The 14,020-nt window shown below is 42.5% G+C and overlaps 1 pseudogene; it reads right to left on the minus strand.

Moving 5' to 3' along the window:
• Window positions 1–381: 381 nt before the first annotated feature.
• Window positions 382–967, minus strand: LOC142426292 (large ribosomal subunit protein uL13-like; annotated as a pseudogene).
• Between the last annotated feature and the right edge of the window lie 13,053 nt (window positions 968–14,020).

Consider the following 14,020-nt stretch of genomic DNA (forward strand, 5'->3'; position numbering starts at 1 on the left):
ATTTTTTATTTATTTGTTTGTTTTAATCATTTTATTAGGGGGCCATACAACTCTTATCACAATACATACATACATCCATGTGTCAACAACATATGTATATTTGTTGCCACCATCATTCTCAAAATCTCTCCCTGTCTTCTAGCTCAGTTCCCAGCAGATGCTGGCTGCCGTAGGGTCTGGCTGCTCCAGCTGTTTGTGTAAAAGCTAACCAGCCAATAGCTGCAGACTTCACCGAAAGACCACACAGATTTGTGCTGTGGGGCTGAGCTTGATCTGGGCACTTTCTGTGCCACCTGGGCCTGGCTGTGACTAAGGGTGTCCCCATGACCCAGGATGGCAATGGAGGAAGGGCACGCTAGGCCAGTGAAGGACTAAGTCTTTATTGGGCTCAGACCAGGAGTCCATGGGTCTTTAGAACCTCCGGGTACTTGTTGATCTTTGTCTCCGAGTTCTTCTCGGCCTGTTTCGCAGCCTCATGAGCTGCCGCGTCTTCCTGTCATGGATCTTGGCCTTCTCCTTCCTCTTCTCCTCCAGGGTTGCTGTCACCGCCTGGTACTTCCAGCCCACCTCATGGACTAGTTGGCCCAGGGAAGCAAACTTGCCTGTGGGCTCCAGTCTCACACCCTTGAGGGCAGCAAGGACCACCATCCACTTTTTCTTATCAAACACTTTGAGCCGGTGCAGGGCAGCCAGGCCCTGCTTGCACTTGTGGGCAGCATGCATCACCAGAAGATGCGGCTCGGGCCCAGCAGTGGTAGGGGCTGCAAGAGCGGTTGGTGTTCATGCGCTTCCAGAGGAAGGCCAGGCACTTCAACTTGTCTCTGTAGAAGTTGCCAGAAATGTTGATGCCCTCACAGCGCACCACCACCACCTTGCGGCCCAGCAGCACTTGCTTGGCTACAATGGCCGCCATCCGGCCCAGGAGATGGCCACGGCCAACGAGCACCAGGACCTGCCCCTCCGCCATCTTCGGCAGCCTGCTGGGTAAACTTACTCTTAATTGAAAAAATAGCTGAGGCAAATTGAAGAAATGACGAAGTCAAAGAGCTAAATAGAAAATCTCAAAGGGCAGCTTGAGAAGACCAAGTCCAATGCTATTGTTAAATGTGCAAAGGTCTGGGATTAGAACATGAAAAGGGAAGAAAATGCTCAGCATATCTTAAACCAAAAGAACTCAAGACAAAAGTTCAAGCTTGGAGCTGAAATATTGAAAGATTCTATGGGAAAAATATTGCATGATGCAGGAAACATCAAAAGATGACAGGAAGAATGCACAGAATCTCTATGCCAAAAAGAACTACTCGGCATTCCACCATTTCAGGAGGTAGCTAGCATATGAGTAAGAATCAATGGTGCTGCAGGAAGACATTCAAGCTGCACTCAAAGCATTAGCCAAAAGCAAAGCTCCAGGAATTGATTGAATATCCATGGAAATGTTTCATCAAGCTGATGAGACACTGAAAGCACTGACTCATCTATGCCAGGAAATTTGGCAGCCAGCTACTTGGCCAACTGACTGGAAGAGATCTACATTTGTGCCCATTCCAAAGAAAGGCAGCTCAACCGAATGCTCAAATTATAGAAAAATATCATAGCTATCACGTGCAATTAACGTTTCCTGACGATCACCCAAGAATGGTTCTAACTGTACATTGACAGGGAGCTACCAGAGGTACAGGCTGGACTCAGAAGACGGTGGGAAACAAGGGATATCAGTGCTGATGTCAGGTGGATCATATCTCAAAGTAGAGAATACTAAAAAGATGTTTACTTGTGTTTTATTGACTATGGAAAAGCATTTGACTGTGTGGATCCTAAGAAACTATGGCTAACCTTGAGAATCTTCCAGAACACTTCACTGAGCTCATGTGAAACTTGTGCATGAATCAAGGGGCATTTGTGGGAACAGGACAATGGAATACTGCAGGGTTGCACATCAAGAACACTGCGAGATCGGGTTGGATATTTGTCCGATCTGTATACTGAGTAAATAATCAGATTATATGAAGGATAATGTGGCATCAGGTTCAGAGGAAGGCTTTTTAACAACGTTCAGAGGACACAACTTTGCTTGCTGACAGTGAGAAGGGTTGAAGCACTTGCTGATGAAGGTCAAGGATTTCAGCCTGCAGTATAAAGGCTCCTTTACTCAGGATAAAGAAGACCGAATTCCTCACAATAGGTAAGCCACATCAGGCTAAATGGAAAAATCATTGATTTGTCGTGCTTGCATCCCCAATCAAAGCTCATGGAAGCAGCAGTGAAGAGATCAGAAGAGAAGCTGCATTAGGTAAATCTGCTCCACAAGCCCTATTTTTGTCCTCATAGTTTTATTAAGATATAATTCACATAGCATACATTTCTACAGTTCAGTCATATTTTAAGACTTTTATCTATACATCACCACAATCACTTCTTGTGCATCCTTCCCACTCCTGAACTCATTATTTGCTCCCCAATTCCCCTTAAGCTATACACCCCTATCCTTGATATGCTATCAAATCAATTATTGTCTCTATACATCATTTATTGTCTCTCTACTTCTGTGCTTCCTAAAGTGGAAAACGTAACTAAAAAAAGAGAGAGAGGGAACAAAAACTGAGGATTAAAAAAGAGAGAAAGCCTCCATCAAGCAAGAAATATTTAAACCTAGAACACATCCAGAAGGGGTCAAAAGGGAGATGACCAGGTATCATATTATACAGTAGTAGTTCGATTCACCATAATCAAGCTTAAAATATTCTCTGTCTGATAGCAAGGCTATTCCTGTTCCTCAACTGTGTTTAGAGGGGATCTGCTAGAGATCTAATCTTTTTTAAAAATTATTTTATTGGGGGCTCATACAACTGTTATCACAATCCATACATACATCCATTGTGGCAAGCAGGTGTGTACATTTGTTGCCATCATCATTTTCAAAACATTTTCTTTCTACTTGAGCCATTGGTATCAGCTTCTCATTTTTCCCTCCATCCCCCACTCTCCCTCCCTCACGTACCCTTTATAATTTATAACTTTTTTCCGTGTCTTACACTGACCTATGTCTCCCTTCACCCACTTTTCTGGTGTCCGTCCCCCTGGGAGGGGTTTATATGTAGATCATTGCGATCCGTTTCCCCTTTCTCCCCTCCCTCCCCTTCCCTTCCTGCTATCACTACTCTCATTATTGATCCTGAGGGTTTGTTTATCTGGCTTGGATTTTCTGCATTTGCAGCTCTTATCTGTACCCCTGTACATGCTCTGGTCTAGCCAGATTTGTAAGGTAGAATTGGGGTCATGGTAGTAGGGGGTGGGGTGGAAGGAAGCATTAAAGAACTAGAGGAAAGTTACATGTTTCTTTGGTGCTATACTGTACTCTGACTGACTCCAGGGACCTAATCTGAATAGATACTCTGTAGATGGATTTGGGCTCCCACTATCCTCCCCAGCCTTCTACAAATCACAATTAAGCTCTGAAACCTTTCCCTTCTTTGTATTTGAATTTTGCTATTTATCATCCTTGGATCGCACAGGCTGGTGAGCTTCTCCAATGTGGGGTTAGTTGACACCTCACTCAGGTAGCTGCTTTTTTGAATACAAGCCTTAAGACTCCAGAAGCTATTGTTTGTTTTTTTTTTGTTTTTTGTTTTTTTTGGTGCCGAAACCCGGGAACGAAGCTATTGTTTTTGATAGCCAGACCCCATCTGCTGTCTTCACCATACTTTGCTGTAACACCTATATTGCCTATAACACCTATGGTGATCTCTTCATGAGGACAAGTGTCCAGCAGGGTCATGTCATAGAACTACATGTTCCTGGATTGCGGCGAAAATTAAGTGGGAGCCCAGAATTCATTCACTTGTTTATGGATTATGTGCAGCTCGGTTCACTTTAGAGGACAAGATCTCTTCTGAATATTGAAAACTGAGGATGTTACTTTGAGGACTAAGGTGTACCTGACCCAAGCCATGGTATTTTCAATCCCTTCATGCATTTGAAAGTTGGACATTGAATAGAGAAGACTTAAGAAGAATTGAATTGCTGTGCTGGAGAAGAATATTCAAAGTACCACAAACTGCTAAATGGAAAAGCCAATCTATTTCAAAGAAGTACGGTCCACGCTCCTTACGGGCAAGTATGGCAAGACTTTGTCTCGCATCCTCTGGACATGTTGTCAAGAGAGCCCAGTGCTTGGACGAGGACATTATGCTTGGTAAAGTGGCGGGGCCTGTGGGAGGCCCTCAAAGGGATGGATTGGCACAGGGCTGCCACGATGGGCGTGAGCACAGGAACTACTGTGAGGAGGGTGCTTTGTTCTGGTGTGCATGGGTCACTATGGGTCACTACCAAGTCGATGGCACCTCACGACAACAACAAATCATATGACACCACCTCACGTAGGATAGAATTACAAAGATACGCTTTCTTCTCTTTTTGTAATGTTTATTTTCCAGCTTGTACAAACGGGATGTGATATGCTCCTTTTTTAAAATCAGAAAAATGAGGAGGGGGGAAGGTCTTTATATTTACCTTTTTTAACATTTCTCATTCCTCTGTGAAGACTCAATATCTCACATTGTATTATTCCTTCATATTTCCTAACAATATGTTCTCTCAGCATTTGTTTGTCCAAAAAGTGTCTTTATTCCACCTGCAATTGTGAAGGGTATGCTTGTTGGATAGAAATGTACCCACTATAGACTCTGCAGAGTTTTTAGTTATGTTCTAGCAAATAGTTAATTTAACTCAATTCAAATTCCAGGCTCAGTTTTCCTGAGGTTAAAATGAACAGATGCTTCTGCTTAGTCCCTTCCTTCTACTAGTCTGATTCTGCGAACTGAGTTGTTTTAAGTGTCCTCCATGAATGTGCAGTTATGGGGTGAAAAATTTGGGCAGAATTTACCATCTGAATTTTTCACTCTCCTTCTATAATTTCTTCTTTCCAGAATTTTTTTCCTTCATGTCTCAGTGAGTCTGACAGCCCCGTGGACTGGAGTGTTTTTGTTTGAGTTCTAGTTGCCCACTCAGCATCCCACAGGCAAAAAGACATAAACACCGCAGTACCTGCTCAGTGTCTTTCTCTTCTTTCAAAGATCAACAACTCTCTGTTTGTTAGCTGCTTTTGCTCATTCTCCTGTGCTTTCAAGTAGGTACTACATATATTTTATCCAGGGTTTAAATTGCTACCTGTGGGATTCAATATGAGCTACGCCACTACCAGAATCACAGTGTGGAATATCTAAAATTCTCATGATTGTTTTTCTGAGTCTTTTAACTTAGAAGTTCTGAGACTATATATATATATATTTGTGCACTTTATATGAATATAAGCTATGGGTCCTTCTTGGTCATGTCTCCATGGGTAATAATTCCGTTTCTGAGACTGTGACATGTAGTTATATATATAGGACATGTAGATTCTAATTATTCTAGTTCTGACTTGCAAGATTGCCCTCTGCACTGACAATGTACTCTGTCAAAGCAATTAGGTGAAAATTCTTTCAGCTCTTAGTCGTCCTTCTCCTCAAGGTCCCATGAAGTAGATGTAACTTGCTTATCTTCTCCATTTATTATACAAAGGAGAATTTCTCAACCCTTTCCAGAAAGCTCTGTTTTATTAGTTTCGTGTGCTAAGCTGCCCTGTTTAGTTTTGTTTAAAGGAAAGGTATTAGTGATTAAAATTTTTTTTGTAATTCCTAGATTAGAGAATCTCCAAGAGCCTTGGAAGTAACAATAGCTTAATAGATCTTAATTTTCTTAATACAAAAGGAATACTGGATGTGTATAAAAATAATCTTTAGCATCATTGTTCCTTGTCCTAATTGATCATCTTCAAAGCATGACTTATTTAAAAATAGGAGCCATGGTGGCGTAGGGGTTGCATGTCGCGATGCCATCCTCATGGTTGGCAGTTTGAAACCACCAGGGAGAAAGACTGGGCTTTCGGCTCCTGTGAACATGAGCAGTCTCAGACACCCACAGGGGGTCACTGTGAGCATCGGCTCCATGGGAGTGGGTTTCTCTCTCTCCTTTTTTTTTTTTTTTGAGAGTTAGTTTTCAGCAAAATTCTCCCCTGGCTACTTCCTTTTGAACCCATTCAAGGATCATACATAATTCTCTTTAGTAATAATTATTTTGCCATCAATATTACTAGTGGATCGTAGGCTTCAACATTCTATAGTTATAATAACAGTAAATGACAGGCTATTGGTACTGAAAAACTGCGTGCTGTTCTAAGCAATAGTGACTTAAGCTCAAAGGTATTTGTGCAGCTGAACATTGGGCAAAGATCATCACAAGAAATAGCTCAAACTTAGACTTTTACAAACAGCCTAGGATCAGATACATCTGAGGGAAAAAAAAGGTTGTCATTGCCTAAGGGCTTATATAATCATTTTTTTCTGATTAATTGTTGCCTTCAGTGTTTTCAACATTCAGACAGTTCTATTTCTCAGGGAGGTGGAATTTTCATTTTAATTGTGGCGTAAAACCATTAATCGTGTTCTATCATCTTAATCAGTAGGAGTAAATCTTGGAACAAACATTCAATTTAAGCCTCCAGTGAACTAAGATCCTGTTTAGGTGAAAACAATACACTAATATAGGTCAGTGTGCCCCCATCCTTCCTGGTGCACTTAGTAATTTACAGAACAAATTCTGAAGGTGTTGAGTGGTAGAGTATGATGTGCTTTCATTGGTGTGTTAACTGAGGGCACACTGTCTCCTTTTCTGGCACGCAAACAAAACCTATTGTTAACGCCTGCTATAGTTTTTTGTGCCAGCCTGGCCGATAAACACAAGTAGGATTAACTGAAGGGCAGAGGGATAAATGGTTCGGTGAGCCTCACCTTGGTTGTTCTGTGCCTCAGTTTAAAGGGGTACACTACCTGTGGGATGCCTAGCCTGTGGACTGTGTCGCTGTAAGTTGAGGTCCCTTTAAGCCCACACGATTGGAATGTTCATCTCTGGAGCTGGGGACTGACAGTTGATGACAGTTGGGGACCGGCCTTGCTGTTTACTGCCTGGATAGATATAGCCCAGCTCTCTCTACAGAAGGGGACTGGCAACTGGCAGCTCTCAAACCTTAAAGGACTGCTAGTGTCTCACTGCTATATAATTTAACTGTTAATTTCTTGTATTATCTATCTGTATATAATTTAGCTGTTCATTTCTTGAATTATATATCTATCTTTATAAATATATTTATAAATAATTACTAGCAATCTGGTTTGTCTCTCTAGAGAACCCTGTCCAATACAACACCTAATCAAAATACTGACCAATTTCACCTCCCTGTACTGCGAGGGTCTCGGAGATGCAGACTGTGGCATGGAATTAATCTTTTTAACTCTGCTGGGCCTAATATTTTGCCTTGCACTTCACCAGATGTTCAATAAATGATTGTTCTGTAAATCTATAATTAGCAAGATAGTGCATAAGTGATAGCAGGAAAAACTCAGGACCTAACTTTCTTTCTGTGCAAAGACCTAGAGTTAGAAAACAAAAATGGAAAAAGATACTCAGTGTATCTTAAATGGAAAAATCTCAAGAAAAAAGTAAAAATTAGCGTTGCAATATTGAAAAATTCTATGGAGCAAATATTGAATGATGCAAGAAGCATCAAAAGAAAATAGAAAGAATACAGAGGCTCACTGTACCTAAAAGACCTAGTTGACATTCCAGTATTTCGGGAGGAAGCATATAAGCAAGAACCAATGGTGCTGAAGGAAGAAATTCAAGCTGCACTGAAAACATTAGCCAAAATCAAACCTCCAGAAATTGATAACTACCCTTTGAAATATTTCAACAAGCGGATGAGGCACCGGAAGCACTAACTTATCTATGTCAGGACATTTAGAAGATAGATACTTGGTCAACTAACTAGAGGAGATCCATGTTTGTACTCATTCTAAAGAAAGTTGACCCAACAGAATGCTCAAATTAGAGAACAATATCATTACTATCACATACAAGTAAAAGTTTGCTGAAGGTCACCCAACAACGATTGTAGCAGTACATTGACAGGGAACTGCCAGAGGTTCAGGCTGGATTCAGAGAAGGACTGGAACAATGGATATCATTACCAATGTCAGGTGGATCTTGACTGAAAGCAAAGAATGCCAGAAAGATGTTTACATGTGTTTTATAGGCAATGCAAAAGCATTGGACTATGTGGATCATAACAAACTGTGGCTAACCTTGAGAACAATTAGATTTTCAGAACACTTCACTGTGCTCACCAAGAACCTACATATGGATCAAAAGGCAGTTGTGGAACCAGAACATAGGAAGACTTCAGGGTTTCAAATCAGAAAAGGTGCTTTATCCTCTCATCATACTAGTTCAATCTGTATGCTGGGCAAATAATCAGAGAATCTGGCTTAGGAAGACGACTGTGGCATCAGGTTTGGAGAATGGCTTATTAACAACCTTCAATATGCAGCGGACAGAACCTTGCTTGCTGAAATCCAGGTGGACTTGAAGCACTTGCTAATGAAGATCAAAGATTTCAGCCTTCAGTATGGATTTTGACTCAATGTAAAGAAGACCCAAATCCTTACCAGTGGATCATCAAGATAAATGGAGAAGAGATTGAAGTTGTCAAGGATTTTATCTTGGACCCACAATCAATGCTCATGGAAGCAGCAGTCAAAAAAATCAAAAGACAAATTACCTTGGGTAAATATGTTGCACAAAACCTCTTTAAAATATTGAAAAGCAAAGATGTTACTTTGAGGACTAAGGGGCACCTGACAGAAGCCATGGTATTGTCAATCCCTTCACATGCATGTGAAAGTTGGAAACTGGGTAAGGAAGCAGAAGCCGAATCAATGTGTTTTGAATTATGGTGCTGGATAAGAATATAGAAAAGACCATGGACAGCCAAATAAACAAATAAATCTGTCTTGAAAGAAGTATAGTCAGAATGTTCTTAAAGAAAGAGAGAGAGAGAGAGAAAGAAAGAAAGAAGAGAGAAAGAAAGCATGCTCCTTTTACACAAGGATGGTGTGGTAGTTCCACAATTTCATGTCCACTTGAAGTGTAGGGGTGGAATCTAGCCTGTCAATCAGGTCACAGCCTGATGTTGCCTCTTAGAGGGTGTGGCCTCTCATAAGAAGGACCCTGGGAACTTCCTCTGTCTCTCAGCTTCACCTCCCTGCTCTTGAGTAACTCAGAGAGCTGCCAGAGACACTACTATTCGATCCACACAACTGTGCACCTACTGGCCTGGGGTATCCCTGCATTCTGCATATTACACGTGGCTGCATGAATCTGAAGAGGGATCTATGGACTAGGCTTGTAAGGTCTCTCTCTCTTGGCTAGATTTCAGCCTCGTTCCTTGGCTCCGCGCGAGAAAGATTTCACGCCGAAGCCAGGCTCGTGATCCAAGTGAATTTAATGAGAGTTAGAAGAAGTTTCAGGTTTTACGCAGCACCCATTAGGATTCCTTTGACCATGCAGCCTGGCAGACTGCCCCAGGTGAAGCGAGGATCTCTCTCCTCCCACAAAGACAACCAGACCACCCAAGCAAGACCCTCCCCTCTCTGTTCCTGCCTTCTTAAGGGTTCCCGGGGGAGGCGTGGTGAACGACCCCAGGTCGATCCCATTGGCTGAATTGCAGTCACCTGGCCCAGGTGGGCTGCTCCAGGTGTAACGCCCATCCGAGCCCACCAGCGGGAAAATCCAGCTTTCCTATGCTGGCTCTCCTGGGCATGTGTAAATGGACTTTCCCATCTCTGATGCTAGCTACCTAACAGGCTGGTATGTTTGCTTGATATATAATCACCTCTTGATGTAAAGCTCTCTCTTACATATATGAGTATCATTGAATTTGTTTCTCTAGTCAACCTGGCCTAACACATTATGGTACCTTGGGAGTGGGTTACTAGAGGAACAAATTATAAAGATGGAGATTGGAGACTTGTCTGGCCTCTGCCTCATTTCAGTTTTTCTTTTTTGGATGGTCAGAGGTTAGATATGGATGCAGTTTACTGGTTTGTTATCTGGAAAGGACATGGGAAGCTAAAGTTTTGATTCCTTTCTTTGATTGTTGTCTTTGGTTATTCCTGTCTGAAAAGTTGAAAATGAATGTGATAAGTGTAAATTTTTATCCGAGAGGGCAAAATGGTCCTTTGAAATTATGACACCCTCCAGTTTAGTCAAAATGGCTAACAGAAGGTCAAAGTGGCTGACAGAAAGCCCTGCCTTAGCTTGATGCAGCCAGAGACCTAAGGTCATATTGCATATGAATTGTTTAGCTAAGAAAGGACTGAATTTTAGTGTTTTAAATATAGATAAGAAAGTTTAGATAAGATTGAATTGGACTGGGTTAAGAATTGAGTTTAAGATCTAACTGTACTAGGTTTATACTAATTTATTCTGCTTATTATTATTCATAAAATGAATGATAGAAATAATTATTGGAAAGTATGAATACAGAGTTTGTAAGTCTACTTGACTTTAGGCATTAAATTGGATCTTTAAATTAAATGTGGTTGCGATAGTTTATTGTACCAGCCTGGCCGATAAACACAAGTAGGATTAATTGAAGGGCGGAGGGATAAATGGCTCAGTGAGCCTTGCCTTGCTTGTTCTGTGCCTCAATTTAAAGGGGTACTCTACCTGTGGGATGCCTAGCCTTTGGACTGTGTTGCTGTAAATTGAGGTCCCTCCAATCTCACAGGATTGGAATGTTCGTCTCTGGAGCTGGGGACCCAGATTTATAAGGTAGAATTGGGATCATGAGAGTGGGATCATGATAGCGGGAAGCATTTAAGAACTAGAGGAAAGTTATATATTTCATCATTGCTATACTGCACCCTAACTGTCTCATCTCCTCCCCACGACTTCTGTAAGAGGATGTCCAGTTGCCTAAGGATGGGCTTTGGGCCCCACTCCGCATTCCCCCTCAATCACAATGACATGATTTTTTGTTCTTTGATGCCTGATACCTCACCCTTCAAGAATGCATGATCACACAGGCTGGTGTGCTTCTTCCATGTGGGCTTTGTTGTTTCCAGGCTAGATGGCCGCTTGTTTACCTTCAAGCCTTTAAGACTCCAGACGCTATATCTTTTTTTTTTTTTAATGTGGGATGTATTTTTATTTTATTTATTTATTTTAAACCTTTTATTAGGGGCTCATACAACTCTTATCACAAGCCATACATATACATACATCAATTGTATAAAGCACATCGTACATTCTTTGCCCTAATCACTCTCAAAGCATTTGCTCTCCACCTAAGCCCTCTGCATCAGGTCCTCTTTTTATTTTCCCCTCCTTCCCTACTCCCCACTCCCTCATGAGCCCTTGGTAATTTGTACATCGTTATTTTGTCATATCTTGCCCTATCCAGAGTCTCCCTTCACCCCCTTCTCTGCTGTCCGTCTCCCAGGGAGGAGGTCACATGTGGATCCTTATAATCTGTTCCCCCTTTCCAACCCACTCACCCTCCACTCTCCCAGCCTCGCCCCTCACACCCCTGGTCCTGAAGGTATCGTCCACCCTGGATTCCCTGTGCCTCCAGCCCCATGTGCTCCAGTGTACAACCTCTGCCCTATCCAGCCCTGCAAGGTAGAATTTGGATCATGGTAGTTGTGGGGAGGAAGCATCCAGGATCTGGGGGAAAGCTGTGTTCTTCATCGGTACTACATTGCACTCTGACTGACCCATCTCCTCTCCTAAACCCTTCTATGAGGGGATCTCCAGTGGTCGACATTTGGGCCTCGGGTCTCCACTCTGCACTTCGCCCTTCATTCACTATGGTATATATATATACACACACACACACATATATATATATTTTTGCATGATGCCTTATACCTGGTCCCTTTGGCACCTCGTGATCGCACTGGCTGGTGTGCTTCTTCCATGTGGGCTTTATTGCTTCTGAGCTAGATGGCTGCTTGTTTATCTTCAAGCCTTTAAGGCCCTAGATGCCATATCTTTTAATAGCCGGCTCCATCAGCTTTCTTCATCACATTTGCTTATGCACCCACTTTGTCTTCAGTGGTTGTGTCAGGAAGGTGAGCATCATAGAATGCCAGCTTAATACAACAAAGCATTCTTGCATTGAGGGAGTACTTGAGTAGAGGCCCAATGTCCTTCTGCTGCCTTAATACTAAACCTATAAATATATGCACATAGATCTATTTACCCATCTTCATATATAAATATATTTGCATATTTACATGCCTTTATTTAGACCTCTATAAATGCCCTTTACCTCCTAGCTCTTTCCTCTAATTCCTTTGACTTTCCTCTTGTCCCACTAGCATGCTCAGCCTTCATTTGGGTTTCAGTAATTCCTCTTTGTTACATTACCTTGCATCATGCCCTACCAGGCCTCCTACACCCTCCTCACCACTGATTTGGATCACTTATTGTTCCCTTGTCCCTGAATTTGTTAACACCATTTCCTTTCTCCCCACCTCCTCCTCTCCCATGTCCCCTGGAACTGTGTTTTCTACTCCAGATTGTTCATCCAGCCTATCTTATTTAGACAGACCTGCAGAGATAATACCATGTACAAAAACAAGACAGAGCAAAACCAAGCAACAATATGCAACAAAACAACTACAACAAACCAACAACAAAAAACTAAACAAAACACAACATGAAAGAAAAGTTTGTAGTTAGTTCAAGGATCGTTTGTTGGCCTTTAGGAGTGTTTTCCAGTCCAGTCTGTTGGGTCACCATGCCCTGGGCCCAAAGTCCACCTCAGCCTTCCCTGGGGACCTTGCTGCTCCATTCCCTTGCTGTTCTGTTGCACCCCCTTAATGTTTTGCCTCAGTGTGACGTGATCTGATGGGGGCAATTCCCACATTGTGTCTTCGGTGTTGTCCCTTGTAGGCCTATGGGTCAGTGAGGGATGTCATGTCTCATAGTGGGGCCGGCCATGTGGTCCTTTCTCTGTACTGGCTGCTCTAATTGGGAACATCGGCCTGAAGGCCTGGTGGGCCAGGATGTGCTCCACTCCCTCCTCTTCCCCCTTCATCTGCTCTAGTGGTCAGATATGTCCTTCTCGCAGAGCTGAAGATTCAATGCCGTCCTTTGAAATAAATTCTTCTTGGGGGAGGGACTGCTGTCCACATAGTAGTTGGGATTGGGGCCAGCCCCTCAGACCTTTCCACTGGTTCCCTACTCCATGCCTGCATGTTGCATTCACATCTTGGAGCACCGGGTTGAAGTCTGGTCTCTCTTTCCCTGTAGAGATATAAACAATACCCTCCTCTTGGGTGGGTTAGTGCCTGTTCCCCCGCTACCTATTTCTTTTTTATTTTTTCCTCCCCCTGTCCCACCTTTTTAGTTGGGTACCATATGTATCCCTGGATTTGGTTTGGCCCCTACCATACTACCTGGTTCTTGCTCCAGGAATGTTTGCATACAGTACCCTTTTCCCTATGCCCCTTTGCATTTATTTAAGCTTACCTCAGTGCCAATCACATTCTTTTAACCAAGATTGATCCCCAGAATATCATCCCATAATAGTGCTGCCTTAAAGTTACCTCTTACAAGGACATGGCTGATTGATATGTGGCCAGTAGCTTTAACTACAGAAGCCGACATGTGCGATTGCTGTACCTGCTCAGGGGAATGTAACTCCCCTTACCTGTCTCCAGCACTGGTGTTAGGTTGCTTCTCCAATGAACTTAGGGACCTTTAGGGTTAGGATACAGCCACGGTGTTACATACGTAGTTACTTGTACAAGGGGCTTGCCTGCGCCGAGAGTATATAAGATGATATTGAGAACACAATACTATCTTTCTGCTCGAATCTGATTCCTAAAGCCATAGTGGAGGTGAACACCCCAAAATTTGTCTGTCTCTTAATTTCTTCCCTTCAATTACACAATTATCTCTTAAGACCATTCAGATGTGAGGCTGGATCTCACATATAATTACGTCTTGATATAAGCGCTCTCTTGCACATCTACCAATGTCATTAGATTTGTTTCTCTTGTCAACCTGGCCTAACACAGATGGTGAGACTTTGTCCATGTACTTTGAACAAGTTGTCAGGAAACAACAATCCCCG

This window comes from Tenrec ecaudatus, chromosome 14, assembly GCF_050624435.1.
Source record: "Tenrec ecaudatus isolate mTenEca1 chromosome 14, mTenEca1.hap1, whole genome shotgun sequence".
NCBI classification, from domain to species: Eukaryota; Metazoa; Chordata; class Mammalia; order Afrosoricida; family Tenrecidae; genus Tenrec; species Tenrec ecaudatus.